Here is a 14,856-nt window from a genome sequence, read left to right as displayed (position 1 = left end):
GTTGCTTTGAGGGGCCCATATATTAGAAACCCCTATCAAACACCCCATTTTAGAAACTAGACCCCTCAAAGTATTCACAACAGCATTTAGAAAGTTTATGAACCCTTTAGGTGTTTCACAGAAATTTAGAGCAAAGTAGAGGTGAAATTTACTCTTTTTATACCATTTTTTTTTATAACACAAAAGGATTTATCAGAGAAACGCAACTCAATACTTATTGCCCAGATTCTGCAGTTTAGAGAAATATCCCACATGTGGCCCTCGGGCGGTAATGGACTGAAGCACCGGCCTCCGAAGCAAAGGAGCACCTAGCGGATTTTGAGCCCTCTTTTTTATTAGGCACCATGTCCGGTTTGAAGAGGTCTTGTGGTGCCAAAACATTGGAAACCCCCCAAAAGTGACCCCAATTTGGAAACTAGACCCCTTGAGGAATCCATTGTAGTTTTCATGGGGTGCATGCGGCTTTTTGATCAGTTTTTATTCCATTTTTAGGTGGCGTGGTGACTAATAAACAGCAATTCTACTATTGTTTTTGTATACTTTTTTTTTTACAGCATTCACCGTGCGCTATAAATGATATATTAACTTTATTCTGCGTGGCGATACGATTACGGCGATACCAGATGTTTATAGTTTTTTTTTATGTCTTATGGCGTTTGCACAATAAAATACGTTTTGTAAACAATCATTCACTTTTTGTGTTACATAATTCTAAGAGCCAGAACGTTTTTATTTTTCAATCAATAAAGCCGTGCGAGGACTTATTTTTTGCGTAACGAACTGTATTTTCCATCAGTACCATTTTTAGGTACATGTGACTTTTTGATCTCTTTTTATTCCATTTTTTGGGAGGTGAAGTGACCAAACAATTGTGATTGTGGTACGGTTTATTAATATTTTTTTTTACGGCGTTCACCGTGCGGGATAAATAACAAAATCATTTTGTAGTTCAGGCCGTTACGGACGCGGCGATACCAATTATGTATAGTTTATTTGTTTGTTTATATATTTTTATTAATAATAAATGACTGATAAGGGAAAAAGTGGGACTTTTACTTTTATTACTTTTAAAACTTTTATTTTCTTATTTTTACACATCTTTTTTTAACTTTTTTTTTACTTTATTACTTTGTCCCACTAGGGGACATGAGGGCAGGAGGCTCTGATCGCTATTCTAATACACTGCACTACATGCGTAGTGCAGTGTATTAGAACTGTCAGCTACTCACTGACAGCAAGCATAGTGGGTCCTGACGTTGTCAGGACCCACTAGGCTTCCGTCTATGGCATAGCCGGACGCCATTGTTTGGTGTCCGGTTGCCATAGTCACCATCGCCGGCCGCTGTCGCGTAGCAGGCCGGCGATGGCAGCTTAACCCCTAAAAAGCCGCGATCTCTATAGAACGCGGCTTTTAAGGGGTTAATCAGCGGGGACACAGCGATCGGTCCCCGCTGTAGGAGCTGTGACAGCTGCTGAACAAGACAGCAGCGTCACAGCTCCTGTACGTGTCGGGAGGACGGCCGAAACGGCCGTTACTCCTGAGACGTACTATTACGGCATGGAGCGCGAACGATACAGCTGCCATGACGTAATAGTACGTCAAGGAGCGGGAAGGGGTTAAGGTTGAAATTGGACCTCTAAGATGATTTCATGCAACAAACTCTGCATTTCTATAAATCACCGGTTAGACCATACATGGAATATTGTGTACAGTTTTGAGCACCTGTGTATGAGAAGGACATTGCTGAACTAGAATGCGTGCAAAGAAGGGAAAGCAAGGTAATTAAAGGACCTCATCACAGACGGGGATTCTTTACTGTAAGAGCAGTTCGACGATTGAACTCTGCCACATTGAAAAGTGTTTTTTTGAAAAATATAAAATTTCATCATATTTGTACCAGATTCTGGAGATGGAACTTTGATCCAGGAATTTATTCTAATAGCCATATTTGGAGTAAGGGAGGAATTTTTCCCCTAATGACAACATTGGAATGCACTCCAAGACAGTTTTTGCCTTCCTCTGGATCAACACGGCAGGTTTATAGGTTGAATTTGATGGACCTTTTTTCAATATTATCAACTATTCAACTCTGTAACAAGCATGTAACAAAAGTGAGCTTCCATGGCCCATACGGGGATCGAACCCGTGACCTTGGCGTTATTAGCATCACGCTCTAACCAACTGAGCTAACCGGCCACTTTTACACCAAAGATTCACGTCACGTCAGTAGAAAATACATGCAAACGTGTATTCATATTGATATCCTATTAACCTGAATAATAAAATAAACTTGCAATTTTTACTACTCAAAAAGCATTGGACAAATTGCTTTTGTGTTTTCCATTCCACCCCACAAAGAGTTTTCTTTCAGTACATTATATGGTACATTAAATGCTGCCATTAAAAACAAGAACTTGTCTCGCTAAAAACAAGCCCTTATATGACTATGAGGACGGAAAAATAATAAAGTTATGACTATCGGAATACAAAGAGGCAAAATCAAGATTTTATTTTTGTCCTTAAGGTTGAAATTGGACCTCTAAGATGATTTCATGCAACAAACTCTGCATTTCTATAAATCACCGGTTAGACCATACATGGAATATTGTGTACAGTTTTGAGCACCTGTGTATGAGAAGGACATTGCTGAACTAGAATGCGTGCAAAGAAGGGAAAGCAAGGTAATTAAAGGACCTCATCACAGACGGGGATTCTTTACTGTAAGAGCAGTTCGACGATTGAACTCTGCCACATTGAAAAGTGTTTTTTTGAAAAATATAAAATTTCATCATATTTGTACCAGATTCTGGAGATGGAACTTTGATCCAGGAATTTATTCTAATAGCCATATTTGGAGTAAGGGAGGAATTTTTCCCCTAATGACAACATTGGAATGCACTCCAAGACAGTTTTTGCCTTCCTCTGGATCAACACGGCAGGTTTATAGGTTGAATTTGATGGACCTTTTTTCAATATTATCAACTATTCAACTCTGTAACAAGCATGTAACAAAAGTGAGCTTCCATGGCCCGTACGGGGATCGAACCCGTGACCTTGGCGTTATTAGCATCACGCTCTAACCAACTGAGCTAACCGGCCACTTTTACACCAAAGATTCACGTCACGTCAGTAGAAAATACATGCAAACGTGTATTCATATTGATATCCTATTAACCTGAATAATAAAATAAACTTGCAATTTTTACTACTCAAAAAGCATTGGACAAATTGCTTTTGTGTTTTCCATTCCACCCCACAAAGAGTTTTCTTTCAGTACATTATATGGTACATTAAATGCTGCCATTAAAAACAAGAACTTGTCTCGCTAAAAACAAGCCCTTATATGACTATGAGGACGGAAAAATAATAAAGTTATGACTATCGGAATACAAAGAGGCAAAATCAAGATATTATTTTTGTCCTTAAGGTTGAAATTGGACCTCTAAGATGATTTCATGCAACAAACTCTGCATTTCTATAAATCACCGGTTAGACCATACATGGAATATTGTGTACAGTTTTGAGCACCTGTGTATGAGAAGGACATTGCTGAACTAGAATGCGTGCAAAGAAGGGAAAGCAAGGTAATTAAAGGACCTCATCACAGACGGGGATTCTTTACTGTAAGAGCAGTTCGACGATTGAACTCTGCCACATTGAAAAGTGTTTTTTTTAAAAATATAAAATTTCATCATATTTGTACCAGATTCTGGAGATGGAACTTTGATCCAGGAATTTATTCTAATAGCCATATTTGGAGTAAGGGAGGAATTTTTCCCCTAATGACAACATTGGAATGCACTCCAAGACAGTTTTTGCCTTCCTCTGGATCAACACAGCAGGTTTATAGGTTGAATTTGATGGACCTTTTTTCAATATTATCAACTATTCAACTCTGTAACAAGCATGTAACAAAGGTGAGCTTCCATGGCCCGTACGGGGATCGAACCCGTGACCTTGGCGTTATTAGCACCACGCTCTAACCAACTGAGCTAACCGGCCACTTTTAAACCAAAGATTCACGTCACGTCAGTAGAAAATACATGCAAACGTGTATTCATATTGATATCCTATTAACCTGAATAATAAAATAAACTTGCAATTTTTACTACTCAAAAAGCATTGGACAAATTGCTTTTGTGTTTTCCATTCCACCCCACAAAGAGTTTTCTTTCAGTACATTATATGGTACATTAAATGCTGCCATTAAAAACAAGAACTTGTCTCGCTAAAAACAAGCCCTTATATGACTATGAGGATGGAAAAATAATAAAGTTATGACTATAGGAATACAAAGAAGCAAAATCAAGATATTATTTTTGTCCTTAAGGTTGAAATTGAACCTCTAAGATGATTTCATGCAACAAACTCTGCATTTCTATAAATCACCGGTTACACCATACATGGAATATTGTGTACAGTTTTAAGCACCTGTGTATGAGAAGGACATTGCTGAACTAGAATGCGTGCAAAGAAGGGAAAGTAAAAGTTTCATCATATTTGTACCAGATTCTGGAGATGGAACTTTGATCCAGGAATTTATTCTAATAGCCATATTTGGAGTAAGGGAGGAATTTTTCCCCTAATGACAACATTGGAATGCACTCCAAGACAGTTTTTGCCTTCCTCTGGATCAACACGGCAGGTTTATAGGTTGAATTTGATGGACCTTTTTTCAATATTATCAACTATTCAACTCTTCAACTCTGTAACAAAAGTGAGCTTCCATGGCCCGTACGGGGATCGAACCCGTGACCTTGGCGTTATTAGCACCACACTCTAACCAACTGAGCTAACCGGCCACTTTTACACCAAAGATTCACGTCACGTCAGTAGAAAATACATGCAAACGTGTATTCATATTGATATCCTATTAACCTGAATAATAAAATAAACTTGCAATTTTTACTACTCAAAAAGCATTGGACAAATTGCTTTTGTGTTTTCCATTCCACCCCACAAAGAGTTTTCTTTCAGTACATTATATGGTACATTAAATGCTGCCATTAAAAACAAGAACTTGTCTCGCTAAAAACAAGCCCTTATATGACTATGAGGACGGAAAAATAATAAAGTTATGACTATCGGAATACAAAGAGGCAAAATCAAGATATTATTTTTGTCCTTAAGGTTGAGATTGGACCTCTAAGATGATTTCATGCAATAAACTCTGCATTTCTATAAATCACCGGTTAGACCATACATGGAATATTGTGTACAGTTTTGAGCACCTGTGTATGAGAAGGACATTGCTGAACTACAATGCGTGCAAAGAAGGGAAAGCAAGGTAATTAACCCCTTAATGACCGGGCCATTTTGCACGTTAATGACCAAGGATTATTTTTTGTTTTTCCACGGTCGCATTCCAAGAGTCGTAACTGTTTTTGTATTCCGTCTATATAGCCGTATAAGGGCTTGTTTTTTCCGGGACGAGTTGTATTTTGTAATTGTACCATTTTTAGATGCTTATAACATATTGATTAACTTTTATTAACTTTATTTTAGGAGAGAATTGAAAATAAGCAGCTATTCCAGCATTAATTTTCACGTTATAAATTTACGCCGTTTACTATGCAGCGTAAATAACATGTTAACTTTATTCTATGGGTCGGCACGATTACAGGGATACCAAATGTATAAAGGTTTTATATGTTTTTTCTACGTTTGCACAATAAAAACCCTTTTAGAAAAAAATTACTTGTTTTTGCATCGCCGCGTTCCAAGAGCCGTCATTTTTTTATTTTTCCGTCGATGTGGCCGTACGTGGGCTTGATTTTTGCGGGACAATGTGTAGTTTTCATTAGTACTATTTTGGGGTACATAGGACTTATAGATGAACTTTTATTTTATTTTTTATGGGGGGAATGGGAGAAAAGAGAGAATTTTGCCGTTGTTTTTTGCGTTTTCTTTGGACGCCGTTCATCCGGCGGTTTAATTAATGTGTTCATTTTATTGGTCAAGTTGTTACGATCGCGGGGATACCATATATGTGTATGTGTGATTTGTTTTGACCGTTTTATTAAATAAAACCACTTTTTGGGGCAAAAAAGTAGTTTTATTTGACTTTGACTGTAATTTTTTTTATTTTTTTTTTCACAAACTTTATTTAACGGTTTTACTTTTTTTTTTTTAGTCCCACCAGGGGACTTCACTATGCGATGTGCAGATCGCATATATAATGCTTTGGTATACTTCGTATACCAAAGCATTATTGCCTGTCAGTGTAAAACTGACAGGCAACCTGTTAGGTCATGCCTCTGGCATCGCCTAACAGGCAGATGCTGAAGACAGACCTGGGGGTCTTTGTTAGACCCCCGGCTGTCATGGAAACCCGACGGAGACCCGCGATTTGTTTGCGGGGGCGCCGATCGGGAGACAGAGGGAGTTCCCCCTTCTGTCAAACACATTAAATGCCGCTGTCACTGTTGACAGCGGCATTTAATGGGTTAAACTGCCGGAATCGGCGCGTGCTTCGATTCCGGCAGTTGCAGCAGGAGCCAGGCTGTGTATAACAGCCGTGCTCCTGCCGCTGATCGCGTGGGTAAACTGTCAGTACCCGCGCGATCACAGGACGGATATATCCGTCCTCCTGCGCGAACTAGCAGCTGCTGAGGACGGATATATCCGTCCTTCGGCGTTAAGGGGTTAAAGGACCTCATCACAGATGGGGATTCTTTACTGTAAGAGAAGTTCTACGATTGAACTCTCTGCCACATTGAAAAGTGTTTTTTTGAAAAATATAAAATTTAAAATATAAATAGGACGGAAAAATAATAAAGTTATGACTATCGGAATACAAAGAGGCAAAATCAAGATATTATTTTTGTCCTTAAGGTTGAAAGTGGACCTCTAAGATGATTTCATGCAACAAACTCTGCATTTCTATAAATCACCGGTTAGACCATACATGGAATATTGTGTACAGTTTTGAGCACCTGTGTATGAGAAGGACATTGCTGAACTAGAATGCGTGCAAAGAAGGGAAAGCAAGGTAATTAAAGGACCTCATCACAGACGGGGATTCTTTACTGTAAGAGCAGTTCGACGATTGAACTCTCTGCCACATTGAAAAGTGTTTTTTTGAAAAATATAAAATGTCATCATATTTGTACCAGATTCTGGAGATGGAACTTTGATCCAGGAATTTATTCTAATAGCCATATTTGGAGTAAGGGAGGAATTTTTCCCCTAATGACAACATTGGAATGCACTCCAAGACAGTTTTTGCCTTCCTCTGGATCAACACGGCAGGTTTACAGGTTGAATTTGATGGACCTTTTTTCAATATTATCAACTATTCAACTCTGTAACAAGCATGTAACAAAAGTGAGCTACCATGGCCCAAACCCGTGACCTTAGCGTTATTAGCACCACGCTCTAACCAACTGAGCTAACCGGCCACTTTTACACCAAAGATTCACGTCACGTCAGTAGAAAATACATGCAAACGTGTATTCATATTGATATCCTATTAACCTGAATAATAAAATAAACTTGAAATTTTTACTACTCAAAAAGCATTGGACAAATTGCTTTTGTGTTTTCCATTCCACCCCACAAAGAGTTTTCTTTCAGTACATTATATGGTACATTAAATGCTGCCATTAAAAACAAGAACTTGTCTCGCTAAAAACAAGCCCTTATATGACTATGAGGACGGAAAAATAATAAAGTTATGACTATCGGAATACAAAGAGGCAAAATCAAGATATTATTTTTGTCCTTAAGGTTGAAATTGGACCTCTAAGATGATTTCATGCAACAAACTCTGCATTTCTATAAATCACCGGTTACACCATACATGGAATATTGTGTACAGTTTTAAGCACCTGTGTATGAGAAGGACATTGCTGAACTAGAATGCGTGCAAAGAAGGGAAAGCAAGGTAATTAAAGGACCTCATCACAGACGGGGATTCTTTACTGTAAGAGAAGTTCGACGATTGAACTCTCTGCCACATTGAAAAGTGTTTTTTTGAAAAATATAAAATTTCATCATATTTGTACCAGATTCTGGAGATGGAACTTTGATCCAGGAATTTATTCTAATAGCCATATTTGGAGTAAGGGAGGAATTTTTCCCCTAATGACAACATTGGAATGCACTCCAAGACAGTTTTTGCCTTCCTCTGGATCAACACGGCAGGTTTATAGGTTGAATTTGATGGACCTTTTTTCAATATTATCAACTATTCAACTCTTCAACTCTGTAACAAAAGTGAGCTTCCATGGCCCGTACGGGGATCGAACCCGTGACCTTGGCGTTATTAGCACCACGCTCTAACCAACTGAGCTAACCGGCCACTTTTACACCAAAGATTCACGTCACGTCAGTAGAAAATACATGCAAACGTGTATTCATATTGATATCCTATTAACCTGAATAATAAAATAAACTTGCAATTTTTACTACTCAAAAAGCATTGGACAAATTGCTTTTGTGTTTTCCATTCCACCCCACAAAGAGTTTTCTTTCAGTACATTATATGGTACATTAAATGCTGCCATTAAAAACAAGAACTTGTCTCGCTAAAAACAAGCCCTTATATGACTATGAGGACGGAAAAATAATAAAGTTATGACTATCGGAATACAAAGAGGCAAAATCAAGATATTATTTTTGTCCTTAAGGTTGAAATTGGACCTCTAAGATGATTTCATGCAATAAACTCTGCATTTCTATAAATCACCGGTTAGACCATACATGGAATATTGTGTACAGTTTTGAGCACCTGTGTATGAGAAGGACATTGCTGAACTACAATGCGTGCAAAGAAGGGAAAGCAAGGTAATTAACCCCTTAATTACCGGGCCATTTTGCACGTTAATGACCAAGGATTATTTTTTGTTTTTCCACGGTCGCATTCCAAGAGTCGTAACTGTTTTTGTATTCCGTCTATATAGCCGTATAAGGGCTTGTTTTTTCCGGGACGAGTTGTATTTTGTAATTGTACCATTTTTAGATGCTTATAACATATTGATTAACTTTTATTAACTTTATTTTAGGAGAGAATTGAAAATAAGCAGCTATTCCAGCATTAATTTTCACGTTATAAATTTACGCCGTTTACTATGCAGCGTAAATAACATGTTAACTTTATTCTATGGGTCGGCACGATTACAGGGATACCAAATGTATAAAGGTTTTATATGTTTTTTCTACGTTTGCACAATAAAAACCCTTTTAGAAAAAAATTACTTGTTTTTGCATCGCCGCGTTCCAAGAGCCGTCATTTTTTTATTTTTCCGTCGATGTGGCCGTACGTGGGCTTGATTTTTGCGGGACAATGTGTAGTTTTCATTAGTACTATTTTGGGGTACATAGGACTTATAGATGAACTTTTATTTTATTTTTTATGGGGGGAATGGGAGAAAAGAGAGAATTTTGCCGTTGTTTTTTGCGTTTTCTTTGGACGCCGTTCATCCGGCGGTTTAATTAATGTGTTCATTTTATTGGTCAAGTTGTTACGATCGCGGGGATACCATATATGTGTATGTGTGATTTGTTTTGACCGTTTTATTAAATAAAACCACTTTTTGGGGCAAAAAAGTAGTTTTATTTGACTTTGACTGTAATTTTTTTTATTTTTTTTTTCACAAACTTTATTTAACGGTTTTACTTTTTTTTTTTTAGTCCCACCAGGGGACTTCACTATGCGATGTGCAGATCGCATATATAATGCTTTGGTATACTTCGTATACCAAAGCATTATTGCCTGTCAGTGTAAAACTGACAGGCAACCTGTTAGGTCATGCCTCTGGCATCGCCTAACAGGCAGATGCTGAAGACAGACCTGGGGGTCTTTGTTAGACCCCCGGCTGTCATGGAAACCCGACGGAGACCCGCGATTTGTTTGCGGGGGCGCCGATCGGGAGACAGAGGGAGTTCCCCCTTCTGTCAAACACATTAAATGCCGCTGTCACTGTTGACAGCGGCATTTAATGGGTTAAACTGCCGGAATCGGCGCGTGCTTCGATTCCGGCAGTTGCAGCAGGAGCCAGGCTGTGTATAACAGCCGTGCTCCTGCCGCTGATCGCGTGGGTAAACTGTCAGTACCCGCGCGATCACAGGACGGATATATCCGTCCTCCTGCGCGAACTAGCAGCTGCTGAGGACGGATATATCCGTCCTTCGGCGTTAAGGGGTTAAAGGACCTCATCACAGATGGGGATTCTTTACTGTAAGAGAAGTTCTACGATTGAACTCTCTGCCACATTGAAAAGTGTTTTTTTGAAAAATATAAAATTTAAAATATAAATAGGACGGAAAAATAATAAAGTTATGACTATCGGAATACAAAGAGGCAAAATCAAGATATTATTTTTGTCCTTAAGGTTGAAAGTGGACCTCTAAGATGATTTCATGCAACAAACTCTGCATTTCTATAAATCACCGGTTAGACCATACATGGAATATTGTGTACAGTTTTGAGCACCTGTGTATGAGAAGGACATTGCTGAACTAGAATGCGTGCAAAGAAGGGAAAGCAAGGTAATTAAAGGACCTCATCACAGACGGGGATTCTTTACTGTAAGAGCAGTTCGACGATTGAACTCTCTGCCACATTGAAAAGTGTTTTTTTGAAAAATATAAAATTTCATCATATTTGTACCAGATTCTGGAGATGGAACTTTGATCCAGGAATTTATTCTAATAGCCATATTTGGAGTAAGGGAGGAATTTTTCCCCTAATGACAACATTGGAATGCACTCCAAGACAGTTTTTGCCTTCCTCTGGATCAACACGGCAGGTTTACAGGTTGAATTTGATGGACCTTTTTTCAATATTATCAACTATTCAACTCTGTAACAAGCATGTAACAAAAGTGAGCTACCATGGCCCAAACCCGTGACCTTAGCGTTATTAGCACCACGCTCTAACCAACTGAGCTAACCGGCCACTTTTACACCAAAGATTCACGTCACGTCAGTAGAAAATACATGCAAACGTGTATTCATATTGATATCCTATTAACCTGAATAATAAAATAAACTTGCAATTTTTACTACTCAAAAAGCATTGGACAAATTGCTTTTGTGTTTTCCATTCCACCCCACAAAGAGTTTTCTTTCAGTACATTATATGGTACATTAAATGCTGCCATTAAAAACAAGAACTTGTCTCGCTAAAAACAAGCCCTTATATGACTATGAGGACGGAAAAATAATAAAGTTATGACTATCGGAATACAAAGAGGCAAAATCAAGATATTATTTTTGTCCTTAAGGTTGAAATTGGACCTCTAAGATGATTTCATGCAATAAACTCTGCATTTCTATAAATCACCGGTTAGACCATACATGGAATATTGTGTACAGTTTTGAGCACCTGTGTATGAGAAGGACATTGCTGAACTACAATGCGTGCAAAGAAGGGAAAGCAAGGTAATTAACCCCTTAATGACCGGGCCATTTTGCACGTTAATGACCAAGGATTATTTTTTGTTTTTCCACGGTCGCATTCCAAGAGTCGTAACTGTTTTTGTATTCCGTCTATATAGCCGTATAAGGGCTTGTTTTTTCCGGGACGAGTTGTATTTTGTAATTGTACCATTTTTAGATGCTTATAACATATTGATTAACTTTTATTAACTTTATTTTAGGAGAGAATTGAAAATAAGCAGCTATTCCAGCACTAATTTTCACGTTATAAATTTACGCCGTTTACTATGCAGCGTAAATAACATGTTAACTTTATTCTATGGGTCGGCACGATTACAGGGATACCAAATGTATAAAGGTTTTATATGTTTTTTCTACGTTTGCACAATAAAAACCCTTTTAGAAAAAAATTACTTGTTTTTGCATCGCCGCGTTCCAAGAGCCGTCATTTTTTTATTTTTCCGTCGATGTGGCCGTACGTGGGCTTGATTTTTGCGGGACAATGTGTAGTTTTCATTAGTACTATTTTGGGGTACATAGGACTTATAGATGAACTTTTATTTTATTTTTTATGGGGGGAATGGGAGAAAAGAGAGAATTTTGCCGTTGTTTTTTGCGTTTTCTTTGGACGCCGTTCATCCGGCGGTTTAATTAATGTGTTCATTTTATTGGTCAAGTTGTTACGATCGCGGGGATACCATATATGTGTATGTGTGATTTGTTTTGACCGTTTTATTAAATAAAACCACTTTTTGGGGCAAAAAAGTAGTTTTATTTGACTTTGACTGTAATTTTTTTTATTTTTTTTTTCACAAACTTTATTTAACGGTTTTACTTTTTTTTTTTTAGTCCCACCAGGGGACTTCACTATGCGATGTGCAGATCGCATATATAATGCTTTGGTATACTTCGTATACCAAAGCATTATTGCCTGTCAGTGTAAAACTGACAGGCAACCTGTTAGGTCATGCCTCTGGCATCGCCTAACAGGCAGATGCTGAAGACAGACCTGGGGGTCTTTGTTAGACCCCCGGCTGTCATGGAAACCCGACGGAGACCCGCGATTTGTTTGCGGGGGCGCCGATCGGGAGACAGAGGGAGTTCCCCCTTCTGTCAAACACATTAAATGCCGCTGTCACTGTTGACAGCGGCATTTAATGGGTTAAACTGCCGGAATCGGCGCGTGCTTCGATTCCGGCAGTTGCAGCAGGAGCCAGGCTGTGTATAACAGCCGTGCTCCTGCCGCTGATCGCGTGGGTAAACTGTCAGTACCCGCGCGATCACAGGACGGATATATCCGTCCTCCTGCGCGAACTAGCAGCTGCTGAGGACGGATATATCCGTCCTTCGGCGTTAAGGGGTTAAAGGACCTCATCACAGATGGGGATTCTTTACTGTAAGAGAAGTTCTACGATTGAACTCTCTGCCACATTGAAAAGTGTTTTTTTGAAAAATATAAAATTTAAAATATAAATAGGACGGAAAAATAATAAAGTTATGACTATCGGAATACAAAGAGGCAAAATCAAGATATTATTTTTGTCCTTAAGGTTGAAAGTGGACCTCTAAGATGATTTCATGCAACAAACTCTGCATTGCTATAAATCACCGGTTAGACCATACATGGAATATTGTGTACAGTTTTGAGCACCTGTGTATGAGAAGGACATTGCTGAACTAGAATGCGTGCAAAGAAGGGAAAGCAAGGTAATTAAAGGACCTCATCACAGACGGGGATTCTTTACTGTAAGAGCAGTTCGACGATTGAACTCTCTGCCACATTGAAAAGTGTTTTTTTGAAAAATATAAAATTTCATCATATTTGTACCAGATTCTGGAGATGGAACTTTGATCCAGGAATTTATTCTAATAGCCATATTTGGAGTAAGGGAGGAATTTTTCCCCTAATGACAACATTGGAATGCACTCCAAGACAGTTTTTGCCTTCCTCTGGATCAACACGGCAGGTTTACAGGTTGAATTTGATGGACCTTTTTTCAATATTATCAACTATTCAACTCTGTAACAAGCATGTAACAAAAGTGAGCTTCCATGGCCCGTACAGGGATCGAACCCGTGACCTTGACATTATTAGCACCACGCTCTAACCAACTGAGCTAACCGGCCACTTTTACACCAAAGATTCACGTCACATCAGTAGAAAATACATGCAAACGTGTATTCATATTGATATCCTATTAACCTGAATAATAAAATAAACTTGCAATTTTTACTACTCAAAAAGCATTGGACAAATTGCTTTTGTGTTTTCCATTCCACCCCACAAAGCTTTTTCTTTCAGTACATTATATGGTACATTAAATGCTGCCATTAAAAACAAGAACTTGTCTTGCTAAAAACAAGCCCTTATATGACTATGAGGACGGAAAAATAATAAAGTTATGACTATCGGAATACAAAGAGGCAAAATCAAGATATTATTTTTGTCCTTAAGGTTGAAAGTGGACCTCTAAGATGATTTCATGCAACAAACTCTGCATTTCTATAAATCACCGGTTAGACCATACATGGAATATTGTGTACAGTTTTGAGCACCTGTGTATGAGAAGGACATTGCTGAACTAGAATGCGTGCAAAGAAGGGAAAGCAAGGTAATTAAAGGACCTCATCACAGACGGGGATTCTTTACTGTAAGAGCAGTTCGACGATTGAACTCTCTGCCACATTGAAAAGTGTTTTTTTGAAAAATATAAAATGTCATCATATTTGTACCAGATTCTGGAGATGGAACTTTGATCCAGGAATTTATTCTAATAGCCATATTTGGAGTAAGGGAGGAATTTTTCCCCTAATGACAACATTGGAATGCACTCCAAGACAGTTTTTGCCTTCCTCTGGATCAACACGGCAGGTTTACAGGTTGAATTTGATGGACCTTTTTTCAATATTATCAACTATTCAACTCTGTAACAAGCATGTAACAAAAGTGAGCTACCATGGCCCGAACCCGTGACCTTAGTGTTATTAGCACCACGCTCTAACCAACTGAGCTAACCGGCCACTTTTACACCAAAGATTCACGTCACGTCAGTAGAAAATACATGCAAACGTGTATTCATATTGATATCCTATTAACCTGAATAATAAAATAAACTTGAAATTTTTACTACTCAAAAAGCATTGGACAAATTGCTTTTGTGTTTTCCATTCCACCCCACAAAGAGTTTTCTTTCAGTACATTATATGGTACATTAAATACTGCCATTAAAAACAAGAAATTGTCTCGCTAAAAACAAGCCCTTATATGACTATGAGGACGGAAAAATAATAAAGTTATGACTATCGGAATACAAAGAGGCAAAATCAAGATATTATTTTTGTCCTTAAGGTTGAAATTGGACCTCTAAGATGATTTCATGCAACAAACTCTGCATTTCTATAAATCACCGGTTAGACCATACATGGAATATTGTGTACAGTTTTGAGCACCTGTGTATGAGAAAGACATTGCT

At 38.3% G+C, this 14,856-nt stretch overlaps 3 non-coding genes across 3 annotated transcripts; all 3 read right to left on the bottom strand.

Moving 5' to 3' along the window:
- Positions 1–3,929: 3,929 nt before the first annotated feature.
- Positions 3,930–4,003, bottom strand: TRNAI-AAU (transfer RNA isoleucine (anticodon AAU)). Its single transcript has one exon. It is a non-coding gene; the product is annotated as a tRNA-Ile (tRNA).
- Positions 4,004–4,729: 726 nt separating this feature from the next.
- On the bottom strand, positions 4,730–4,803 carry TRNAI-AAU (transfer RNA isoleucine (anticodon AAU)). Its single transcript has one exon. It is a non-coding gene; the product is annotated as a tRNA-Ile (tRNA).
- A 3,426-nt stretch (positions 4,804–8,229) lies between these two features.
- On the bottom strand, positions 8,230–8,303 carry TRNAI-AAU (transfer RNA isoleucine (anticodon AAU)). The gene has a single exon. It is a non-coding gene; the product is annotated as a tRNA-Ile (tRNA).
- Positions 8,304–14,856: the final 6,553 nt, after the last annotated feature.

The sequence above is a fragment of the Rhinoderma darwinii genome, chromosome 3 (assembly GCF_050947455.1).
Source record: "Rhinoderma darwinii isolate aRhiDar2 chromosome 3, aRhiDar2.hap1, whole genome shotgun sequence".
Taxonomy (NCBI): domain Eukaryota; kingdom Metazoa; phylum Chordata; class Amphibia; order Anura; family Rhinodermatidae; genus Rhinoderma; species Rhinoderma darwinii.
Note: the sequence above shows the minus strand (reverse complement) of the source record. Positions and strands in the feature narration are given on the sequence as shown.